The sequence below is a fragment of the Plecotus auritus genome, assembly GCF_963455305.1.
Source record: "Plecotus auritus genome assembly, chromosome: 3".
In the NCBI taxonomy this organism is placed as follows: domain Eukaryota; kingdom Metazoa; phylum Chordata; class Mammalia; order Chiroptera; family Vespertilionidae; genus Plecotus; species Plecotus auritus.
The window spans coordinates 202,058,893-202,073,339 of record NC_137772.1 but is presented as its reverse complement, the minus strand read 5'-3'; positions in this window follow the sequence as shown (position 1 = coordinate 202,073,339).

Here is a 14,447-nt window from a genome sequence, read left to right as displayed (position 1 = left end):
AACTCCCAAATCCCCAAGTGCTGAAGAGGGTGGGAAAGAAGACACTAGGGGACTTCACAGTTAATCAGAGCAATTGCTGCTGCTGCTTGTAGTTGTTTCCCTGGAAATGATACCCAGGAAGAGAGATTAGTTCAAGGGATCTCGGGTGAGAGGTGGGGGCTGTTACCAGCAGCAGAAGAACCTACTCAAAATATGGAGCTTGATGGGTGAGGCACTCAGAAGCCGAGCAGACCTTGCCTAGAGTGAAGTAATGGAGGTAGGAATATCTATGTGCAAAGCAGGACAAAGCAGAACCCTATCAACAAAGTTGTATGCATGTTAAATGGTCTACTAAAAAGTTACAAGGGCAGGAATGCAAGACCAGGGGCTATGGGAAGAGAGGCTGGTGAAGAAAGTGTTAAAGAGAGAGCGAAGTCAGTTTCTGAGAAAAGAGGAAGATTTTGAAGAAAGAGACTTTAGGGGGAAGGTTCCCTTCCTGATACCTGAGATAATGTTCCCTTTTGTCTGCCTCTTTCCTCTAGAATGTACACATCATAAGAGGAGGGACCTTGATCAGTAATCTGTCCCCAGAACTTAGAATCATGCCAGCCCTAGCTGGTTTGGCTCAGTGGATAAAGCCTCGGCCTGAAGACTAAAGGGCCCGGGTTCGATTCCAGTCAAGGGCACAAGCCCGGGTTGGGGGCTTGATCCTCAGGGGGAGGCATGCAGGAGGCAGCAGATCAATGATTCTCTCTCATCATTGTTTCTATCTCTCTCTCCATTTCCCTTCCTCTCTGAAATCAATAAAAATATATTAAAAAAAAAGAGAATCATGCCAGAAACATAAGCTCTCAATAAGCATTTGCTGAATGAATAAAAGTGGGATGGTGTGGGAGGGGCAGACTGTAGGAAGAGTGGCAACGTGAACAGGGTTACTGGAGAGGTTTTGTGTGTGTGTGTGTGTGTGTGTGTGTGTGTATTAGCCTCTGGGGTTCCGTCCTATACCAAATACATTTTTTTTAGAAGGGAGAAGGAAAATATGTAAAATATGCTTATATTTGAAACTTAGAGGCTGATCACAATCAGCAATTTTAGAGAAAAAGAGGAATCAAAAGAGAGGAACTTTATTATGTCCATAACTCAATTGTAATATCAGCTATTTATTTTTGATGACAGAGTCTATATTAAAATTGCAGCTAGAATGGTAGAAGGATCTAGTTCCCACTTACATCTTAGATCATAGCCCCGGCTTTCTTTTCCATTGGATTTTTCTGATGCCTTTGCCATATTTTATTTTTAACTTTTTTTGATTTTGGGGTACACATATTTGAACTATGGACAAATAATCCTACCTCTGCCTATATGTTCTTTAATGTACCCTATATCTGAAATCACACTTTCATTTGCAGAGATCCATCCATAAATGTATAATCAGTATCAGAGAAGTTTCCAAATTGATTTGTGACATACAAAGGTAATATAGGGTCAGGGTTATCTTTAGGGGTAGCATACTCCTCTTGACTCAGCTCCTACTGAGCAATGAGAGATTCATTTTCAAGTGGTCAAAGCAATATGCAGTAGAAAATCTCCATTACATGTGCCCTTATACAGAGCAAGAGTTTCACTTTGTGATCTAATCTGAAAAGTTTTTCTTTTAAAAGGTGAGTTTAGTAATTTCACATTAATTACAAGACTAATGTTTGGTTGCAAAATTTTAAGTTATATTTTCTGTTTTCACAATTTATAGCATCTTGGTTTTTTGTGTGTTTCTTCTGTAAACACTAAAGTATTTGTGTTTTTGTACAAGTGGTTCCCTTTATAACTATGTTAATTATAGCACTCTAATTCACCTGTATTTCTTGAGATAATGCTTATTAATTCCCTACAATGACGAATAATAAATTTAGTATATTGGTTGTCCACCTCCCTCCTTGAATTAGTGTGTGAGAGCTGCTATAACAAAGTACCACAAATGGGGTAGCTTAAGCAACAGAAATTTATTGTCTTATAAATTTGGAGGCTAGAAGTTCAAGATCAAGGTGTTGGCAGGGTTGGTTCCTTTTGAGGATTGGGAGGAAAAGGTCTATTGTGGGCCTCTTTTCTAGTTTCTGATAGTCTCAAACAAAAGAAGGAAGGATGAAGTAGAAAAGGGGGAAAAGATAACCTGAGAACACTTCGCTGAGTTGATCCCACTGAGGGGAGCTAGAGGTTAATCCTCCTGGGGATTCTTTGGGAAGCAATGTAGAGTGCATGTGAGAATTGTCTGCTTGAGAGGGAAGAAGGGAATGTTTATCGCTCACTCCCATTCTTGTATGAGGGTGGCCCAGGTGGTATTAACTTTCTTGCATTTCCAGTTTTTAGAAAAGTTATTCAGTTCTTTTGTATCCGCTAAAGTTTAGGTTTTTTTTAAAGTATCATAAACTTATGGACTTTACCATATGTTATATGTTTTTACTGCAATCATTATTCTTATTGATAATGTTCCATATTTGGCTATTGGGAGCCCTTTCAAACTGTTTCAATTTTGACCATTGCAAGCTTCTTCACATTGGTTCCTGTGACCTTTCAAAGTGACCCCAGTGGACTTCAATAGCACCCTTGTTTCCTAGTATGAGTAGGTATGCCATCTTATTCCTGCTCCCACAGGAACTCATCCATTTTCCCAAGGAGCTTAGGTTCTTTTTCATGAGAAAAGGTATTTAGAGATTACAATCTGGGCACTAGGGGTCCTCATTGGGTTGGTCATTGCTTTTGATAGAGCTAGAAATGTATTCTACGAAAAAGGAAAATACCTCATGAGTTAATACTCATATTTCCAATTCAAATACAATGTTATAGTTTCCTTTATCTAACTTCTTTGATTTTATATTTATATCTTTTTACTCTTACTCATGAACATAATTACTTAATTTTCTTGAGCTTATCCTATGTGTATATATGGTAGTTTCAAACAGCATTAACAGATTTCTTATTTGCTTTATCTTATTATATACATGTGCATAACAGTTTCATACTATTGTTATTAGCAATATGACCCCTGCATGGAATTTAAGATTCTTTTTGCAATTCTAGTTTTCCCTTTAGAATGAATTCCACTAGGATGGTATAGTCAAATTGCTATATTTTAAGTTATCAAATTAATTCTTCTCTATATAGTTAATCTATCAACATGATATATTTGATATTTTGTTTTTCATTTTCAAGGATTGATATTCTATTTTGATTTAGTTTTGTTTTAAAACTATTTAAATGGTTTCTAAGTTAAAAGCTATAAAGCAAAGTATATTCAGAGAAGTTAACTTCTAACTATTCTTTCTAACCTACTCCTTCCTTCCTCCCTTTTCTATTACATTTTAATATATTCTTCCATTTTTGAAAATATGTGCATTTTTTCATATTTTCTCCATTTTTAGGTAAAAAGTGGAGTCTATATACTTTATCCTGCACTTGCTTTTTTTCACCTAACCACACATCAGTGAATTTACTCCATATAATGTGAATTCCTTTCTACATCTGCATAGTTCTCCATTGTGTGAATTTATAAATTGAATACAGTACCAATAGATTTGGAATCAGTAACTAGAAGGATAGAATTGTCACTTATTGCAATAGGGAAGGCTGCAGAAGGACCAGGTTTTAGGGGGAATATCAGGAGTTTGGTTGAGGATACATTTTGTTTGAGATGCCTATTAAACATCCACAGAGAGTTATGAATAGACAGTTTCATCTGTATGAGTCTAGAGTTCAAAGGCAAGGTCCAGACTAGATGTGTAACTTGGAAGTTAATCGGGAAGCATGGTGAAGAAATGGAGGAGTACATGCTTCAGGCCCGTCCGTTCTCCCCTGTTTTTATTAACTCCTAACTCTGGCTGAGATTTTGGTTGCCTGATTTTATTTGCTGTGAACACAATTTCCCCGATTTCCCTGGCGAACACAGAAGCAATCATTGCCTTAAAGCAGAGTAGGGAAGAAGCAAAAGGAAGTGTAGTTGTTGCCACTAACCTACTTCTCTCTGCAATCTTCTGCCCCAGGCTATAGCCAACCCCTGCCTCACCCCCTTCAGGTGTACTGCTTTCATCTCCCCAGAAGTTTCTTACTGTCAACGTCCTTAGCTTCTAGAATTCATGTTCCCTTTAAGCTTTTCCTTGTTTGATTCTTGGGAAGGGAGTCAGCAATCTGTGCCAGGTTTCCATCTTTACAGGAACTAGAAATTCTGTTTGATTTTTAATTAAACAAGGAAAACAAATATTTATTTATCTTTACGAGAAAAAATATGGGGAAACTCTGGTTTATCATCTTCTTTCAAACATCCTATGAAAACATAACAAAGAGATTGAACCTGATTAGAGTCAAGTCAGGGATTCAACAAAGCTGGAAACTGCATACTGGGTCAGAAAATGAAAAACTGACTACTGCTAGAAAAAAAAAAGTCTTCTATGTAAAGAAATGTTATAACAAAAATTCTGAAATTCTACCACAGATAAACTTGTGTAATGTCTCCTCAAGAGATACTTTCCCTGTCTAAGTATGCAAGGGGAAAGATATCAAAGTTCACCACGGACTATTTCATAGAAAAGTTACAGTCGATGTAAAGTACAATCACCCATTAAAATACACAGGAGAGGTAGATTATAAAATTAAACTAGATAACATAATTGGAGGTAAAAATTTAAAAAGATATTAGAAAAGTATTTCAATGGAAATGTTGTCGGCAAGTTAGACAGACGTGAGCAGAGCAAGGACGATGGGCCAAGTACAGAAGGTCACCAGGGTGGAAAGCCCCAGGTACCTAGCAACAGAAGATCAATTGTAGGGTGGGACCTCACCTCCAGGGTGACTTTTCCTCCCCTAGCAGATTGCTGGTCTTGTGGTTTGGACCCCCTCACCTTTCCTCCCTAGAGATAACATCTAGGCCTCAGTTGTATTTTAGCTCCAGGCCCAGATAAGCAATAAAACCAGCCATGCTGAAGTCAGGGCCCCTGCCCTGGTGCCAGCCAATAAATCAGTGGAGACCACAATCCTGAAAGGACACACCTGGAAAAACTGCTGAATATTCTATTAAGATCTTTCCCTGGGTCCTCTGTCCTAAGGGTTTTAAGGGTGGTGATTTTAGCAAAGGTTCCAGGGGGAAGATCTTATTAGAATATTCAGTAGCTTCCCAGATGTGTCCTTTCAGGGTTGTGGTCTCCACTGATTGATTGGCTGGCACCAGGGCAGGGGTCATTATTTGATGCTGCTGGTCCTGAGGCTGGTTCTGTTGCTTATCTGGGCCTGGAGCTGAAATACAACTTGAGGCTTAGATGTTATCTCTAGGGAAGAAAGGTCAGGGGGTCCAAACCACAAGACCAGCAATATGCTAGGGTAAGAAAGTCACCCTGGAGGTGAGGTCCCACCCTACAATTGATCTTCCGTTGCTAGGCACCTGGGGCTTTCCACTCTAGTGACCTTCTGTACTTGGCCCATCGTCTTTGCTCTGCTCATATCTGCCTAATTGCCTCCCACACACGTAGATTTGGTGTCTGGTAAGAACCTGCTTCCTGGTTCAGAGATGGCATATACTTGTGCCTTTTCATGGCAAAGTGGGGAGTGGGCTCTCTGGAGTCTCTTTTATCAGGGCACTAATCCCATTCATAAGGGCTTTTCCCTCATGCCCTAATCACCTCCTAAAGACCTCACCTCAAAATACCATCACACTGGGGATTAGGTTTCAACATACAAATTTTGGTGGGGGGGAACAAACATTCAGTCCACTGAATCTTTTTATATGTATGAGACATTTTTACATGTACAAACATACACACACATTTCCTTGTTAATACATTTAGATCTATGTCATTATTTTAGGGAGCTGAAATGTATTTTGTACATTTTTATTTTATTGAAATGACACACAAAAAGATAACATTGAAATGAATCAGACCTTCTTGGTTCTTTTAAAATGAAAACATTATAAATACAAGGTGGGGCAAAATTAGGTTTATAGTTGTGAATACACAAAAGTTTATTCTTGAATTTTTATTTTTTAACTAGAGGCCCAGTGCATGAAATTCGTGCATGGGGGTTGCAGGGGGTCCCTCAGCCCGGCCTGCAGCCTCTCACAATCCGGGACCGCTGGCTCCTAACCGCTTGCCTGCCTGCCTGCCTGATCGCCCCTAACCACTCGCCTGCCTACCTGATCACCTCTAACTGCCTCTGTCTCAGCCCCCACACCCAGGACCCAGACTTCCCTCCTCCAGCCGGCCATAGGTAACTGGGACCCAGGCTTCCCTCCCTCTGGCCAGCTGCAGGCAGCTGGGACCCAGGCGGTGCCTCCCGGGATGGCCACAGGCACCCGGGACCCTGGCTTTGTCAGGAAGGATGTCCAGAAGGTCGTCCGGAAGATATCCAGTCTATCTGGTCTAATTAGCATATTACCCTTTTATTAGTATAGATTATTGTATTATTTTCTATATGAACAACTGTGAACCTACTTCTGAATAAGTAGTGCATAGTCATTGGCCCTAGTTGTATCTCTTCTTTTCTAAGTTGCTGATATGTATATTTTGCTCATTCACTAAAAGAGAGAACAAAGCCACAGATACATAATGCTCAGGGGTAAGAAGCAATACATTAGTGACAGAAGCATCCTGATCTTTAAGACCAGAGAGTGGAGGAAAATGTCTTCAACAATTTCTCAGATAAGGGAACAAAGGTGCAGGATTAAAATGAACATTAACGAAATAATTTGTAAGAGATTATATAGGGCAGGCAGAAAAACTTCATGCAAAATTCCTTTCTCTAAGGTGCTTTCTCTTATTTAAGGTTGGCCTGTTAAAGAAGAAAGGAGCTTCATGCTTAGAAATGAGGACAAAACCTCAGGTCTTTAAGGTTAACATAGAAAAAGAAACAAGGAGAGAATTCTCCTGAAAAAAACTTCTCTCTATAGAACGTGAGGCTGATTGCTGAAGGAGAAATTAATGTCAAAGGAAGCCTCTTGCATTAGGAGACAAAATTTCATGTACTTAAGGCAAAGGGAAGGGGGGGAGGAAAAATATTTTTTATAAGAAGGAGGAAATAACTTCCGGCGAAATTTCTTAAGAGCCCTGCCTCATATTTCAGGCATTTTAACAATTGCCATATGGACCAGGGATTAGACTTTGTTTCCTATGGCCTTGGAAGGGAGAGTTAGTATTGCTGGGTGTGGTCACGGGTAACAGGCACAAAGTTACCCAACTGTGGATATCTACTGCATGCCACCCACTCTCAGGATCTGATAATGTCCACGCAGAGATGAAATGACTGAGGATTACAGAAGCAATTCCTATTCAGTGGGGATTAGATTTGCAGACTTCTGAGATCCCTTCCAATATTGAGATCCAATGTTATTAAAAGGAATAACCATGCATAGTCAAATCCCCTTCAGCAGGGCTGACACTAGACATGGGGGTGGGAGTGAAGTGGGGTGGCTCTTTGCGGTGGGGAGACTATTGGTGGGCGTAGGAGGGGCTGTGGAAATATTTCTAGCAGGCCTCTTCAATCAAAACACTTTAAAAAAATGAGACATATGCAATACTTTCAACAATAAGGAACTTAAATAACAAAAAATGCATTGCGAAGTTCATGGGCATATGGGTGGGAGCAGGGTCAGAGAGCTCCCCTAAAGAGAGAAACAGGAGCCCGAAGGGATATGCTTCCCCAGAAGGCACCAAAGCCCACTGGGTCCCAGGTGTTGAAGGGGACTTGGAACATTTCAAGGAAGATACTTCAAAGCCTGGGGTGCCTTGAGGCATAAGGCCCAGAACAGTAGCCCCTTTTGCCCCAGTGTGAAGGTGTGAAGGCTGTACTGCTCTTTAGTCTGAAATTGTAACCCTTTTACTGAGGCCTTTAACGATCCTGTTTAAGATTGAACACCCCACAACACTTACCACCTACAACTTCTATACTTCATTCCCCTTCCTTCTTCTGTTTTTCTCCGTAACATATGACACCTTCTCCCCTGCCTGGTTCCATACACCATGAGGACAGGATTTTTGTCTATTTTGTTTGATCTTACAATTCTAGCATCTAGAATAGGTTCCAGAAAGTAGTAGTCACTCATATATTTATTGAATGAATAATTTAAAAAAATGAATGAATGAATGAGTCCCATAGGGAAACTAGAGGCCCAGTGCATGAAATTTATGCACGGGGGGGGGGGGGGGGTGTCCTTCAGCCCAGCCTGCACCCTCTCCAATCTGGGACCCCTCGAGGGATGTCCGACTGCCCGTTTAAGCCCGATCCTGGTGGGATCGGGCTTAAATGGGCAGTCGGACATCCCTCTCACAATCCAGAACTGCTGGCTTCCAACTGCTCGCCTGCCTGCCTTCCTGATTGCCCCTAACTGCTTCTGCCTGCCAGCCTGATCACCCCCTAACCACTCCCCTGCCAGCCTGATTGATGCCTAACTGCTCCCCTGCCAGCTTGTTTTCCCCTAACTGCCTTCCCCTGCAGGCCTGGTCACCCCCAACTTCCCCCCTCTGCCGGCTTGGTCACCCCTAACTGCCCTCCCCAGCAGGCTGATCGCCCCCAACTGCCCTCCCCTGCAGGCTTGATTGCCCCCAACTGCCCTCCCTTGCAGGCCTGGTCCCTCCCAACTGCCCTCCCCTGCTGACCATATTGTGGTGGCCATCTTGTGTCCACATGGGGGCAGGATCTTTGATCACATGGGGACAGCCATCTTGTGTGTTGGAGTGATGGTCAATCTGCATATTACTCTTTTATTAGATAGGATAGAGGTCTGGTGCATGGGTGGGGGCCAGCTGGTTTGCCCTGAAGGATGTCCTGGATCAGGGTGGGGGTTCCCTTGGGGCATGGGGCGGCCCGAGCGAGGGGCCTGTGGTGGTTTGCAGGCCGGCCATGCCCCCTGGCAACCCAAGCGGAGGACCTGGTATCTGGGGTTTATTTATCTTCTACAATTGAAACTTCGTAGCCTGGAGCGGAGCCAAGCCTTCAGCTTGCTCTGTGGCGGCAGCCATTTCTGTTGGGATTTATGTATCTTCTATAATTGAAACTTTGTAGCCTTAAGCAGAGGCTTGGGCCAGCCAGGGTGTGCAGAAAGCTTGGCTTCCTCCATCGCCGGGGACAACCCTAGCCTCCTGCTCTTTCCAGCTCTGTGGCTGCCGCCATTTCTGTTTGGGTTTATGTATCTTCTATCATTGAAACTTTGTAGCCTTGAGTGGAGGCCTAGGCCCGCAAGGGCAGGTGGAAAGCTTGGCTTCCTCCATTGCCGGGGGAACCCAAGCCTCCCTCCTGCTCTCTGTGGCCATAGCCATCTTGGTTGGGTTCATTTGCATATTTGCTCCTGATTGGCTGGTGGGTGTGGCTGGTGGGCATGGCTTGTGGGTGTAGTGGAGTGATGGTTAATTTGAATATTTCTCTCTTATTAGATAGGATAGCGAAGTAAGCATGTTCTCCTTCTTCTGACTCATCAGTCAGAAAATTCACTTCTTCCATGATGCTCTAGCAGAAATCTGAGGAGTGGGGAACAAGCATTCCCCTAAAAAAGTAATGAAGGAAAATATGACAGCTTATTTGAAAATATCTCCTCAAACAAGACCATATCAAATAAGGTGGCATTTGAGACAGAGGAAATAGAAGATTAGCTTCATGCAAAATCTTCTAAGTGAAGAACAAAACTCAGGTTTTTAAGATTAACTTAGAAAAAAGACACAAAATGAGACAATTTGTGTTAGGAAGGAGGAAATACCTTTACACAAAATCTCATCTTTAAGCAAACCACCTTGGTCTTTAAGACTGGGGTAGGGAATACAAAGTAATTACTCAGATGAAAGAATAAAATTCAAAAATCTTGAAGATGAAGGTATAAAAAGATAATATTTATAAGAGAGAAGAAAAAGGAATAAGATTTTAGAAACTAGATAAGTAAAAAGAAACATTTTCTAGAGCCTTTAGTTCTTTAAAGACACGCTCTTGGGAGGAAAACAAAATGGAAAGGAATGAATGAAAATATTTGTGGTGGCAAAGATAGATTTATTTCTCACAACCTCTGCATGGTTTGTGGCCACAAACATCCGTTTGGCTCAGCCATTGTGATTGCTCCTCTCAAACCCTCAAATAACATCTGAGGGATGAATTAAGCATCAGATCGAGTACTGTGTCATATTAAACTTCAGACTGACAAATCAAGCTTGTTTGCCAAACCCAGAAAGCCGGCCAGATTAAATGATGATCGGTTTTATCAGATTATTTTAGAGGCAAGATTATAATAAAAATATGTAAGAAATAATTTTTAGATCATAATATTATAATGAAGGGCATCTAAGAAATAACTTTTAGGTCAAATATTTTTTAGGTTGAATGTAATTCATAAAATTACATTATAGCAATGTGCTTCAAATAAGGAAAGCTGAAAATGCTCATTGTATAGAAATGAGAATAATCTATAGTATTTAATATAATTGTGTGTTAGGGAGAACTTTCATGTAGTATATCTCATATCATGGCTATCTTTCCTTCAGGACAGATCAATATGGAGGGAAAGACATCGTGTGTTGGGTGTCATCTAAGGTGATGGTTCCACATAGCCCAGCGGCATCACTCAGGGCTGGAGGGAGCCAGGAGCCTCAGTGTCTGTGGGTTGATCTAGTCCTTTGACAGGTGAAGGCTGCTGGGAGACTGGCTGCTGGAGTGGCAGGTCCACCCTTCAGGCTGGGTATAGGTAAGTGTGCCATCTTCTCCCAGGAGAAGAAATATGAATTCTGTAAGGTTTAATAGTTTGTGTAATAAGAGGAAAATAAACAGGAACCACCCTTTCTTTCTTGCCAGAACAAGAAAGCAGGTGACAAGTCAGAATCTGCACATATTGTGTCAGAGACAAAGCGTGAATAACTTAATTCACTGTGACCTCTTTCTTGTAACTTGGTGTGACCAGGAGCAGTGACAGAATTTGAGAACATTTGGGTGACATGAATTAAGAAATATGAACTTAGAAAGAAAGGGTTTTATTAATTATAAAGATGACCTCCCCGCTTTTATTTATTTATTTATTTATTTATTTATTTATTTATTTAATTTAATAAATCTTTATTGTTCAGATTATTACAATTGTTCCTCTTCCTCACCCCCCCCCCCCATAGCTCCCCTCCATCCGGTTCCCACCCCACATTGTGCCCTTACCTACCCCCACTGTCCTCATCCATAGGTGTACAATTTTTGTCCAGTCTCTTTCCGCACCCCCCACACCCCTTTCCCCCCAAGAATTGTCAGTCCATTCCCTTTCTATGCCCCTGATTCTATTATATTCACCAGTTTATTCTGTTCATCAGATTTTTAATTCACTTGATTTTTAGATTCACTTGTTGATAGACATGTATTTGTTGTTCATAATTTTTATCTTTACCTTTTTCTTCTTCTTCCTCTTCTTAAAGAGTACCTTTCAGCATTTCATATAATACTGGTTTGGTGTTGATGAACTCCTTTAGCTTTTTCTTATCTGTGAAGCTCTTTATCTGCCCTTCAATTCTGAATGATAGCTTTGCTGGGTAGAGTAATCTTGGTTGTAGGTTCTTGCTATTCATCACTTTGAATATTTCTTGCCACTCCCATCTGGCCTGCATAGTTTCTGTTGAGAAATCAGCTGACAATTGTATGGGTGTTCTCTTGTAGGTAGTTAACTGTTTTTCTCTTGCTGCTTTTAATATTCTCTCTTTGTCTTTTGCTCTTGGCATTTTAATTATGATGTGTCTTGGTGTGGTCCACTTTGGATTCCTTTTGTTTGGTGTTCTGTGCGCTTCCTGGACTTGTAAGTCTATTTCTTTCACCAGGTGTGGGAAGTTTTCGGTCATTATTTCTTCAAATAGGTTTTCAGTATCTTGCTCTCTCTCTCTTCTTCTGGCATCCTCATAATTCTGATGTTGGTACGCTTGAAGTTGTCCCAGAGGCTCCTTACACTATCTTCATATTTTTGGATTCTTTTTTCTTTTTTCTTTTCCGGTTGGGTGTTTTTTGCTTCTTTGTATTTCAAATCTTTGACTTGATTCTTGCAGTCCTCTAGTCTGCTGTTAGGTCTCTGTATAATATTTTTTATTTCAGTCAGTGTATGCTTAATTTCTAGTTGGTCTTTTTTCATATCCTCGAGGGTTTCATTAAATTTATCGGCCTTTTCTAGGAAATTCTTGAAAAACCTTATAACCGTGGTTTTGAACTCTCTATCCAGTCATTTTCTTTCCTCCATTTCTTTCATTTGTGACCTGTTTCTTTGTCTCCGCATTTTCGCTGCTTCCCTGAGTTGGTAGAGTAGCTTTGTGTGGTAGGTGTCCTATAGGGCCCAGTGGTTCAGCCTCCCCAGTTACCTGAGGTGGACACTTTTGGTGCACCCCTTTGTGGACTGTGTGCACAGCCTTGTTGTAGTTAAGTCTTGATTGTTGTTGGTATCACTGGGAGGAATTGACCTCCAGGACAATTGGCTGTGAGGATCAGCTGTGTCTATGATGGGAGAACTTCTGTGCTGGAGATACCCTTATGAGACAAGACTTACAAAATTGAAAAAGCCTCTGTGCTCAGCTTGGATGGGGCGGAGTCTCAGGGCTGAGCAGACAGCCTTGGCTTCCCGTCAGCCCTGCCCTATGAGGCCCCTGGGTCTCAGTGTCCCTTGGTAATCGCTGCAGGCACCTCTGAGAGAAAGCCGCCCTCGAGTTTCGCCTGCTGCCAGACAGTCCATTTTCTCCCCCAATGAATCTGGATTCCCAGATTCTCACCCGGAACTGGAGTTCAGCACAGTCGGGAGCTTCCATCTTCCTCCCGCTGGAGAAAGCCAGCGGCACACTCAGAAGTCAGTCCTCTCTGCGCGCACCTGTGTGCGCGTGCCTCCAGACCTCTGCCTTTCTTGGCTCCACTGAGTTTCCATGCACTCCTCTCTTTTCCCGACAGTCCAGACTCCCCCCGTATGAGTCTGGGACCCCAGGGTCTCGCCTGGAACTGGGGTTCAGTGCAGTCGGAACTGGGGTTCAGTGCAGTCGGAAATGGGGTTTAGTGCAGTCGGGAGCTTCCATCTCTCTCCCACTAGAGAAAGCTAGCCAGGCACTCAGCCGCCCGTCCTCTCCGTGCGCCTGTCTCTGTACCTCAGCCTTTTGCAGCTCCTCTGAGTCTCCATGTGCCCCTCTCTTTCCTTCTAGTCGTAGAATTCCCACTCAGCAGCCAGCTTTCCTGTGGTTCTGGATGATGTCCATTCTGTCTTTTAGCTGTAGTTTTGTAATTGTTGTGCGAGGCAGCAGTTTAGATGTTCACCTATGCCGCCATCTTGGTTTCTCCCCGACCTCCCCGGTTTTAAAACTTTTCTCTAAATTGATTTCATTTCTCTCCTATAATGTGCTATTCATTTGTGAATTCACATTTATTCAATAAACATCTGGGGCAATGTGCTCTACATTGTTTAGGGCTAAAAATATACAAAGATTTCATTTTATTCTTAAGATCTCAAGATTTAGTAGGAGAGTTTGAATATGGCAGACATATATTCAAATAATTACAGCACACAGATTCCTGTGATAAATACTCTATGAAGGAGAGAAAAATGAAATGCTCTGGCATGCCAGTGACACACCAGTGGCACCCTAATTATTGACTTTTAGAGCATTACTTAGGACTTAACCAGTGAGCTAGAAGTGCAGAACTAAAAAGACTCAACTAGGGGTGTAGTCTAAATATTAACAAACCAACACTGCCTAGGTCCTGACCATCAATCAGAAAATGTCGGACTCATCAGCTAAGCTCCCAATAGAGTAGAACAAACGTTGGCCAAATATCAGCTACAGTCTACACTGAATACCTACCATAAATCAGGTACTGTCTTAGCAAGGGTTGTAGTCTGGTTACTATGATATATGTGAGGCACGGGTTACAAATAATTTTCATTTTTTAGCCAAGTCAAATTGATAGGTCGTGGCCCCTGGATGGCTGAGTTAGGGATTCTAAAGCTGAGTGTAGACTCCCTGTGAAAGAATGTTGTGACTGATGTGTGCCATGAATGAAGAAAGGACAAATTGTAGTACATGTGCCATGTATTTGATGTATTTGCTCGCAATTAAAAAGCAGACACCCCTGCATTCAAGTCCTCCTTCAAGCATGTAGACCCTGTGACTCTGGGCAAGTGGCTTTATCTATCATAAACATCCTCACTGTAAGACTGGGGTAGTAATACCTACCTCATAGGATCATCTTGGGAATTGAAATACGAGAATATATTGGAAGGGTAGTGTGAGCATGATGTGGCAGCTTCCATGCAAATATTCTGCCATCTGTGAGATGGAGGTGAGATTCTAGCTTTATTTTGAGGCTAATTGCAGCAAGAGGCAGGAAAGGGAAGAGGAGAAAGATTAAAAGCAGGACACACCTGAGAGTGTCCTGGCGGAGGAGGTCGCAGTGATGGAGCCAGGAGCAAAGACCTGGGAGAAGAGATGTAGCTAACAGATTTTTGGGGGGCGATAGTCTTT